At 35.5% G+C, this 10,951-nt stretch overlaps 1 protein-coding gene across 13 annotated transcripts in view; it reads left to right on the top strand.

Annotated features, from left to right (window-relative positions):
• LOC128896068 (collagen alpha chain CG42342) overlaps positions 1-10,951 on the top strand; it is a 235,581-nt gene that overhangs the window by 147,870 nt on the left and 76,760 nt on the right. The window lies entirely within an intron of this gene.

The raw sequence follows: 10,951 nt of genomic DNA on the forward strand, positions 1-10,951 counted from the left end.
CGGCACTAAATGCGAAAAGTGACTGGATTTGCATGAAACTTGGTATACAGGGGTTTTTGAGGGCGCTGATTCCAAATCTAAACTTGAAAATTTAACATTCAGAATGGTGGATCCAATATGGCGTATTCAGAGTTTCGCTTTAAAAATTTCTTAAACGCAACGACGCTGACGTCGAATGGTCGAGATCACCTCTAATTTTTATCTGATTATATTATTTTGTTGACGATCTTATCTTTACTAAGTTTCATTCGGATATTCGAGTTATTCTTTGCGTACTTCCCATATTAGTTTAATTAAGAAGTAGTTGATGAAATACTGTTGTTCATTTGTACAATGTGCCCACAAAAATAAAAGTTTTTCGTCGCTAACTTGATTTTTTCTTTTTGTTCCAGGTGAGTTACGGGAACTAACATAAGCGAGCCCATGGTTAATTTCTAAAGAAATTACTCGCAACAGGTATTTATCGTAATTATTCGTCGGTAACGAAGAAGTATCTCGTATATAGACTACGGATTTTATGCATTTATGCCAAAAGTTCGATGAGCTTGAAACCTCAAAAGTAATTACATTTATGATATTATATGTCTCTATATATATTTTAACGAAACTATTATCAATGGATTGCTCAAGTTTTCTCGTCATGACATCATTCTAAATATTTTTAATTATATGTTTATACAAATTTTCATTCCGTTATAATTAAAAACAATTCGAATGAGATTGTGTTTGAGTTAATTTTAACCGAGAAAACATCACGAATCCATTGGTAATTGATCGCTTTAAAAAATACTGAAAAATATACGAATTTTTGTTTTTATTTCTCACATAAAATCGCAGTTCTTCTTCTACATAACAACACTAGTGGACCCGACTGGTAACGTTACATCGAGGGATTACTCTAAATTGCTTGTTACGATTATATTGTGCACCAAAATGATTTATATTACCATGTTTATTCCCAATAATTTCTAAGTCTTTTACTTGCAATATTCATAAAAAAAGGGAAATATTATGGTCATTTGAAATATCTATCTTTCGCAGTAATATAGATGTACGAACATGACATGCACGGTTTGCAAGATTATTTTTTATCTCTTCAGGCTACCGAAATTCCTATGGGATGTTTTACAGTCCTTGTTCTCCAACTCGGACAAGATTTTATAATCGTTCATAAGTGGATTTAATTCTGGCTTGGCAAGAGGCCAGTGATTCGTGGGGAGTGACTCGTCAAGGTGTGACGAGCGAATAAGGCGTTAAAACCAGAGCCAAGTCCATTAAAACGGTATGGTAGGAAGAGTAGTGGAATTCCTGAGTGTGACTCTCTTCCAAAGGCATAGGTGGGTTCCCAAGTCTTCGTCCCAGCTTACAAAGCGAAAAGAACATCACGAGTGGCTTATGAACAATGTCCCAGAGTTCATTTCAGCTGAAGACTGGCCCTTTGGTAGCCTAGATTCGAATCCACTTGATTATAAACTGTGCCTGGAGAGAGCAATGCCTGCACGACCCCTTAAAAAAAGTTTAGGCGACTTGAAGAACACCCTGACAAAAGTAGCTTGTTACAATTATTATTTCTTTCTTGTTAGTAACCGTGAAATAAATTCTAATCGATTCGAAATGCTAATTGGAGGTCATATTACATAACTTCCAATAAAAACCTTGACTGTAAGCACAATAAGTGATCGATTTGAGTGGAATGATCTAGATAGTAATTTAATTTAAGTGAACATTTGTTGTTTTTGGGATGCCTAGTCTATTTTTATTTTTCTGAGATGTATTAGGAAGTTGCATTGAAACCCGCTGTTTTTTCGTGTTTTTTGAGCATTTATTTCAATAGTAAACTATATGAAAATATCAATCGAAATATTTGCCCTGAATAGCTACTACTTTTTACCCACTCTTCTGGCAAAAGTTGAATTCCGCGACGAAAGAACGGTTTATCTTTCGAGCTTATCCATTCAGGAACCCAATTTTCAACTTCTTCATAATTACGGAAATGTGTGCCTTTCAAACCATGTTGCATCGATCTGAATAAATGATAATCACTTGGGGCCAGGTCTGGAGAGTAGGCTGGGTGAGGGAGAATCTCCCATTCGAACTCCATCGGTGTTTCTTTTACAGTTCTAGCAACATGATGTCGAGCATTGTCGTGGAGAAGGATCACTTTTCGGTGATTTGATGCAATTGATGGTCGTTTTTCTATCAAATTATCGTGTAAACGCTTCAATTGTTGGCAATAACGTCCGACGGTGACTGTTTCATGTGGTTTTAACAACTCATAAAATACGACGGCTCTCATTGTCTACAGTATTCGCAGTAAAATCCACGTATACATAAACAGTGGCTTTCAATGCAACCTCCTAATAATTGTAAGTACAATTACAACCAGAAAAGTACTGCTAGATTGTATTTCATAGTGAATAATGAAAGCTTATGGTACAGAATGTTTGAACTGATGCCGAGGACCTAAGAAGGGATTAATTTGCATGAAAACGTAATCGAATATGATGGATGAGATTTTCTCGCACCTACCTTTGTTTCCAAACGAATAGATATTTAATTATGTTTACACTTCGACTAAAGATACATTGCAATGGCCATCAAGTTGAGACTGCACTCACCTATTTCGTGTGGCGTTTACATAAATAGACAACCTTATCTCTCGGAAGTTAATGTCATGATAATGCCAGAGCAAAATGGATCGTATACAATCCATACAACATAAAATATCGTGTATGTATTACTTACTAATAAAACGAACAAAAATTTTGCGATAGTCTAATATTTAGATCCATTCAGGTGGAAATCAGGTTAAGAACTTAAAATGTTGGTAATTTATCGTAACAAAATGACGAGTAAATATTTTTAATCAAGCTACAGTTGTTAACGTTTGAATGCAATAAAGGCAGATAATTAATATCTCCACCTAATATTTACAGCAGAACTCACGACAAGACTAATTACTTGAAATGTAACCGACCCATTAAATCACTGAACAGAGCGATTCCGCTACAGATCTCTCGTTTCCTGAACGACAGTTCAACTAATTAGCTCACGCAGGTCGGGATCATCGTCTTTCAAGCCCCGGCAGCCCACAATGCCGGCCGCTTACGGGTAATTCGATAAAAGAGAAAAGCGAATGGGCAAGCCAACGTCGGGGTAGAGCAAGATTGTAATTTCCTGTTCGATGGTACGTCTGGTACAAGCTGTAAAACTCCGAAGCGTAGATCAAAGAAACGCAGTCGACTGCGAGCCCGCACACGCGGCAGCTTCGATTAATTCTCGTATAACGAATATCGTAAGCCATAACTTATAGTCGGAGAGACAGATTCCGGGGCCTTCTGGTCCAATTCTAAGCCGTGGCTCGATCCACTCGGCGGGAGGTCCGCAGGAGTGCGGAGCGGGACCGCACGCGGCGAAGGAAGGCGGGGTACACATAATAAGGACTCGTTGTGTAGCTTAGTCCTCCTTCCTTTCCCTATTATCCGTGCCTCTTCCTTGAATTGTCTTCTTCTGCTTCGTCTTCATCCTTGGCGAACAGAGCTAGATCATTGGGATATCAAGCACTGTTGTGAATAAAGCTATACTTAAGGGGTTACATCACTTTACCCACCCGAATTTTCAGACTTTTATACAAATTTTTGTTAAGCGATAACAAGATTTTATTTACTTTTTTTTTTTAATGATTTGTTTAAGGTCCCATCAACGTCTAGGTTATTAGCGACCACGTTTAGCGAAACAACTAATTGTTCATGTAGTAAACTCGTATTTCGACCAGTAAATTGTTTCTATTCAATGCTTTCTCAAATTGATAGAACTCGTCCTTATTGTTTAGTGCTATTTCTAAAGACTTTGAGATATGGAGATTCCTTCTGTCTTCTTCCAGTTCATTGCATTCCTCGATTAGGTGTTGCACCGTGAGGGTCCTGTTGCAATGGTTGCAGTTTGGCAGTTCCGATTTTGTAATTAAATATTTATGTGTCAGGTTAGTGTGTCCGATCCTTAATGTTTATAATGTGGTTTGAAGTTTTCTTGTTGGAGGTAACGAGAGTGTTTCTTCTGTTGATTTGCGTATTCGATGTAGTTTTGTTGTAATTATATTGGGCCATTGCTGGTTTCACCTCTCTTTGGTAAACTTTTTGATAACGTTTTTAAATTCATTTAGCGTGCGTGGCAGCTCAATGCGCGGTTGTCCAGAGGTGCAAACATAATTTGCAGTCTTGTCTGCGGTTTCATTATCAGTTATTCCAGTATGTGATGGTATCCTAATGAAGTCAGGTTCAATATTCTCTCCATACGTATGGTTATCAATTCAGCATATATATCTCGAATGATTTTTGTTGATGTATCTATATCTTCTATTGCTAGTAGTAGAGCTTTTGAATCAGAAAATATTACAAACTGATTATTTGCTGTTATTTTTATGAATTTTATGGGTTATAAAATTGCATAGGCTTCACATCTGATTGTTATTCCCGTAGGTAGTTTAAAAGTGATTGTTTGATTATTTATTACAACTGCACATCCAATTTTGTTTTATTTATTATGGAACCGTCCGTGTATATATGCGTATGTTAATTATATTTATGGGCAATTTCGGCAAATCTACACTGATACACTATTCAGGGTGTTACTTGTTTGTTTAAGGTTGCTACTTTTAGGTTGAATTTTGATAAAACCCGTTGTGCTATCTGTGGTATTTGTATGTATTTGCTAGTCTTTTTAATAAATTACAGAATTAGTGCGTAATGAGCGAGTGGCTTATGACAAATTACAAAAGAAATGGAATAGTAGCCCATTATAAATTACAAAAGTAATGGATAATGGGTCAGTGGGCCATCACCAATTGAAAAAGTAGCAGATAACAATTAAATGATCGATTAAAACTCGAAAAAGTAAACAAGGCAGAACAAATGAATTTTTTCATATATATATTTAATCTTCTTTAAAGAAATTAGACATAAATGCGAAAAAATTAAAATTAAATTAAAATATTTCGAACTAATGTATTGTTTGCAAGCCAAGGCCGGAAAAATTCTTACCTAGATTTTATCTAAATAAAAATGTCGGGAAATGAAAAAGAAACGAACAATTACTATTGTTACATAAAAACGCGTCATTTATTATTCGAATCAAATTTCGCCTCACCGTTTGCAGGTGAGATTAAAAAAAAATCTTGCATAATTGGACCAAAACTTGGTGCATCGCAAACTGTCCCGAACTTCCGTAAGCTCCGCCATAAATCACCACCCTTGAACGCCATGCGGGCGGGCAATCTCGCCCTGGTCCCAGAATTTATCATCTACAATTAAGAAGAAATTTTTCTGCGAATAATTTCCTTCGTGCCATCACTTTTCCGCGATCAGAATAACACGATGAAAATTCGAAGTCGTGTAAAACGAGAATCGGATGTACGGGTAGCGGGATACCCTGTACAACATCGCAAAAGAGTTATTTTTGGATGTGTTTCCCCAGTTCCAACCAATCTGAGAGTTCGCTCGTAACTTCGCCGTGGGCACGTAACGAGCGATCGGTAAAACCATTCGTTCCTAGGGGGATCGTTTCGTACCTGGGCGCAAACCTGCCTTTATATTGGTCGCTCATTTTCCGAACGCCCGAAGCTATTCTGTAAACGAAAACCGAGTGTCGTTAGCTCGCTGCGAATGCGTGCACGCCTTAGTCCCTTGCCCTCGGAACGCTGCCAAAGCGTCGCATTAATCTTGTTCTTATTCGCGCAAAAGACTTTCAGGGATGGCCGAGGAAGTCCCCCTACCGTGAGAGCTTTCCTACGGGAACAACCGTTCCACGGGAGAGGAACGGCGTTGTAAAGCACAGTTTTCATCCACGCCACGTACCGTGGTGGGTATTTTCGTCGTGTACAGACTATAAGGTTTCCTTCTTCTCTTCGTCTTCCTCCTCATCGGGTAATATAGCCGCCCTGCGTTTTCCGCCGCTATCCTCGCGGATGAGAATACACTCTCCCTGCAACAATGGAGGAACCCCTCAACTGGCGAAATATTATTTTTAATACGGATACACCGAGCACAAGCTCGGGCGCGAATATACCGAGTGATTCATGGATTCGTGTCGATAATTCAGAGGGTCAACGAGCAGAAAGGTTGGATAAAATTGGGACTTGGTTATCAGGTTTTTGAGTTGTGGAAGATTGCGGGAAATGCCCGAAGTGCCTTTTTTTTCTTTTCTTTGGGATAGAATATAGAAGCTTGGGATCTAGTCTTTACAAACTTAGTTTCTATTTGTAAAGAAGAGTATCTATGATGATAGATTTTAATTAGTCGATGTCAGCACAATTATGTAGGCGTTTGCGGAAACTTTCACTCATTTACAAGTGAGACGTAACAAATTATTCTAATAAAAAAAATCGAATAAAGATACTTTAGCTTTAGTTATATTCGATGACTGTCGGATAAAAGAATTTATTCGAAGTAAATGTATTCGACTTAAGTTGTCTTTATTCGTCGGATAACGCATAGAAATATTCATTGGAAGGAAATTTATTCGACGGATAAAGTGTCCTGTTTTATCTGCAAAGAGTTTCATCCGTTGGATAAGTTTCGCATTTTTTTCTGTATTCGAAGTTTATCGGATAAACGTCGAATAACTTTTCAGGCGATGTTGAGACGACGGTAATAATGTATAGTTATACATAGATATACATAGTTCGATAATTATAACAGAAATTGATATAGGAGTAAGGAGGTGTATATAGATATACACACGTGTCTATGAATATGTATATAGTATACTAATAAAATTATAAATTGTAATTATATACAAATACCATATAATATAAATGTATATGTTTTATTTTTATTATTTCAGTAGTATATAATAATACATTTATATGTATTTAAATTATATATATATATATATATATATATATATATAATTAACGCAGGTTCTGTAATTTTATATATATATATATATAATTTAAATACATATAAATGTATTATTATATACTACATATATATATATGTATATAATAATGTGTGTTCGTGTGTGTGTGGGGGGGGGGTAAATGTACATATATGTACATATATGTCCATGTATATATTATCAACATCTTGCTAAAACAAATGACGACTCACTTCTATACTTGTCCCATACTAGAGCACGATGCTTGGAAATTGATACGTATCAGTTTAACGAGAATGCCATTGGATCCATCGCCACTTACCCTTTCGTTGTTAAGAATCACTTTACCTTGCCTACCACAAACTAAACACTACATGTTGTAGTTTTGTTATCGCTCTATTTACATAGTCTTGACACAGTGCGGATTTGTATACACCCTATTGATTGCAAATTATGAACCATATGAAGAGCTCGATAGGTGTGTAAGTAATTAAATATTATGTATACTAAATCGTGACCTTGTTTATATAACTGGGTAGTGATTTGGTATTATTTCGAGGCTCTGGCTGTGAACATATCGTAGCTAAAGAATTAACGCAGGTTCTGTAAATTGCGTGTTCACGTGACATTAAATCACGATTTTTATCGCCATGATAGCGAATGTCGCTATATTCGTCGTGAAAAAGTCCCGTTGTCATGATGGTTTAATCAATGTCTCGCGATCTCAGTGTTACAAAAACCAACTTATGTTCGATTTTTTATTTACATTCATTTCCAATGCAAATATGTCTAGTGGCTATCAAAAGTGGCTCGTCTTCATAATAGGGCCTGGCAGCTTTTAACAGGGACCTTGTTTTAAAAGACGTTTTAAATACTTTATTCTGAGCATAAGTATAATAATCACAGTAATAATAATAAGTGACACTAAACACGTTTCCAACATCAGAGCTGTCAGCTGAGGAAGAGCGCCGCGTGGTGCGTAAGCTGGGTGCGCATAAGTTACTCTCGTGCTTAAAATAAATTTATCGTCACCTGCTGGTTCAGCTGCCTGTGGAAGCCACCATTATTCATTTTGAAAACAGTGCAAAACATAGTTACATTACATTATTTAATAATAATATCGTTTAAAAGTCTGCCACGACTACTCTGCGAGCGTATTTTGTTACTAAAAAACAAAAATCGAAAGCCTCATTTGGAAAATCCTTTAGTACTTCTCATACTCTTCAAATTTGGTAAAGTCTTCTGCAGTTGTATATTCTTAAAAATGACGAACATAAAAGCATGAGTAATTAATAATACTTTTCATACTTTTCTACAATTATTAACGGTTGTACATAATTTTTCTACTTTTTCTACCTCGTGTTTTATTCTCTTTGTAAATGTCTTTCTATAAAATGCGAAGAGACTAATTGTGCGTCATGTTTTTGATGGGTATTGTCAAGATGCAAAACTACGTGAAAAATACCAGTAAAAAATGTTACACTGTCACGATTTTAAAATGCCACAGCTTTAATGCCACGCGAACACGCACCTTAAATCCCATGGAAAGCTCTAAAGTGCGCGCCAAAAATACTGGCCATTCAAGGCCACCGAGGGGTAAATCCTACCATAGTGGCTGGTTATTCCGTCGCCCTATCTGAGATAGCTTATCTCTCTCGTCATGTCGCTCCGCGTTCGGTTCACCCCATTGTTTCTTTTAACCTTTTACGATCCAAATGTACCTCGCAGGCACAGCCATTGGCTCAGTGGTTCCCAAACTATACTTTGCAAGGTATTTTTCATATATAATAAGTAGACTGCGGATGTTCATACATTTATAGTAAATGGACGTATAAGGAAATCTATAGGAATGTGTACAAATGCGAAAATGTATATGACATCAACAATGATGTACAATTTGTATCGTTTAAGTTTCAATTCTTTTTCTGTATCTGTGAAAATATGAATTTGCATAAAGATTATTTCTTTCTGCAGTCTAATAATAAATATTGAAAACTTGCATTGCTTTATTCTTACAATATTTTTTTTTTTTTCACCCGAACGATAACGTAATTATCAAGCACGTAACTGTTCAGTCTTAATTATTTAATAAAGGAAAGTGTCTGGTTCTGTCGGTCCTGGTTATATGAAATTATTTTCCCTCCGCGCTGGATGAAATAGAATCATCTACACCATTTTATGTTTCTGTTTCTTAAACGTGAGCAACCTTCACTCACTAGTGAAAAATAAATTTGTTGTGCAGGGTGTTCTATTTTAATCAGTGGGCACAATTATCTCCTAAAGTATAGGTTGTTTAAAACAATGTTTCAAATAGAACTTTAACTCTTATGGTGTTTCTCAGATTTCAAGCTAACTTTTTTTTTTATATAGAACTACGTTTTTATTTATTTACAGATGTAGAATACTTTGATCTTTTAAACTTACTCATTGTTATAACTGTACATTTCGTAGTACTTGTACACGTAACACTGCTCCAAAATGAGTATAGACGTAATCATAATTATAAAGTATAGTTATAATTATAATTATTTATGAGAGAGATAATTAAGATTCTCCGAGAACTTGTTGGCAGTTCTTTGTGCGAGACAAACAGCCTGCGAATGGGCTAAAGAGCATAGAAAAGAAACAAGACGAGCATCTGCGAGAGAGGAATAAGAAAGTACAGCTCAACAAGTTTAATAAGATCCCTAAGGGAGAAGCCTGAGCGCTAAGGGGTGACTTGTGAATGAAATCGAGTGTTGGAACGCAGAGTTGCGTAGCTATCCGGTATCATTTAATAGTGTTTAATCCATTCGAGACGGCGATTTTTTTCAAACACGGTACTCGGGAGCGAAATTTTTTGTTTATATTGTTCATTCTTAATAAAAAAAACTTGTTTATTATGGAAATCACACCGATTCACAAGTGAATTCGCATAGATAAGATAACACGCCGTGTGTGCAGCTCGCTTCTCAGAAAATTGTTATTGCGAGGAGCGAATTGAACACCACGTGTGCAAAATGTAAGGCAAAATAAAAATAGATCATTAAAATTGATAAACATTTACTTCAAAAATATTTAGATTACATAAAATCGTTATTTTGCTTTCAATAATGAAGAACAGAATATAATGCAAATAAAATTTTTAAGAAATAGTAAAAAGTCAAAAAAATATGTTGAATAATGAAGAAAATAATATGACCGAGAAATAAATTTTTAGAAAAATGTCTAAAGGTAACAAAGTAATGTAAGTCAGTAATGAAAAAGAAAATATTATTTGTAAATACATTTTTGCCTCAGCACGGCTAGTATTAGAGTAGGCTGTGTGACTGAACTGTTACGCGTCGTCGTGTTTCGTTTCGTTTTGGTACGCAACAAAATCAATGCCAAATTTTGTTTTTCTATACTTTACAGATACTAGTAATTCAAAAAAAGTCTTATCTTGACGACTACTTTACTCAGAATAACGAGTAATTGCTCATTATTATTGCACACACGGTGTGCAATCGGGCTCGAATGGGTTAGTAGTACATAAAAGAAACAAGACAAAAAACGAACGACAGTTAGAGACATCTTTATTTAAAAAAAAAAAAAAACAATAACGAATGAAAGCAAGTTTCTATTTCGATGAATTTTCATTCATGTAATAACAGTAATTATAATTTACATAAATAATATATCTACTCATTTAATTGAATTTATATTTTCACGACATAAATGGGAAAATGAAGAAACCTAATAAAACAATAACTTGTATTAGTCCACTCTCAATTTCTCTCCCTATCAAATTATTGCCACACACTAACAATAAAAGAAATCATATGATCAGAACAAAAAGTTAAGTACTGTAGATAACCAAACAAGGAAATAATGAAATTAATAAAAATACATAATGCTTGAGTGTTAAAAAAAAAAATACTCTAAATAGCCAACTAGAAACAGTATTCGTTTTGGCTTTCAGCTTCTCTACTTTTCCAGCTGAACTATCCTTATAAAAAACAACTTTTACCGTCTTGAATCTGCCATTACATTTTGTTCCACACCGTTATAAACTCTCTCTCTCTCTCTCTCTCTCTCTCTCTCTCTCTCTCTCTCTCTC

The sequence above is a fragment of the Hylaeus anthracinus genome, unplaced genomic scaffold (genome assembly GCF_026225885.1).
Source record: "Hylaeus anthracinus isolate JK02 unplaced genomic scaffold, UHH_iyHylAnth1.0_haploid 0, whole genome shotgun sequence".
NCBI classification, from domain to species: domain Eukaryota; kingdom Metazoa; phylum Arthropoda; class Insecta; order Hymenoptera; family Colletidae; genus Hylaeus; species Hylaeus anthracinus.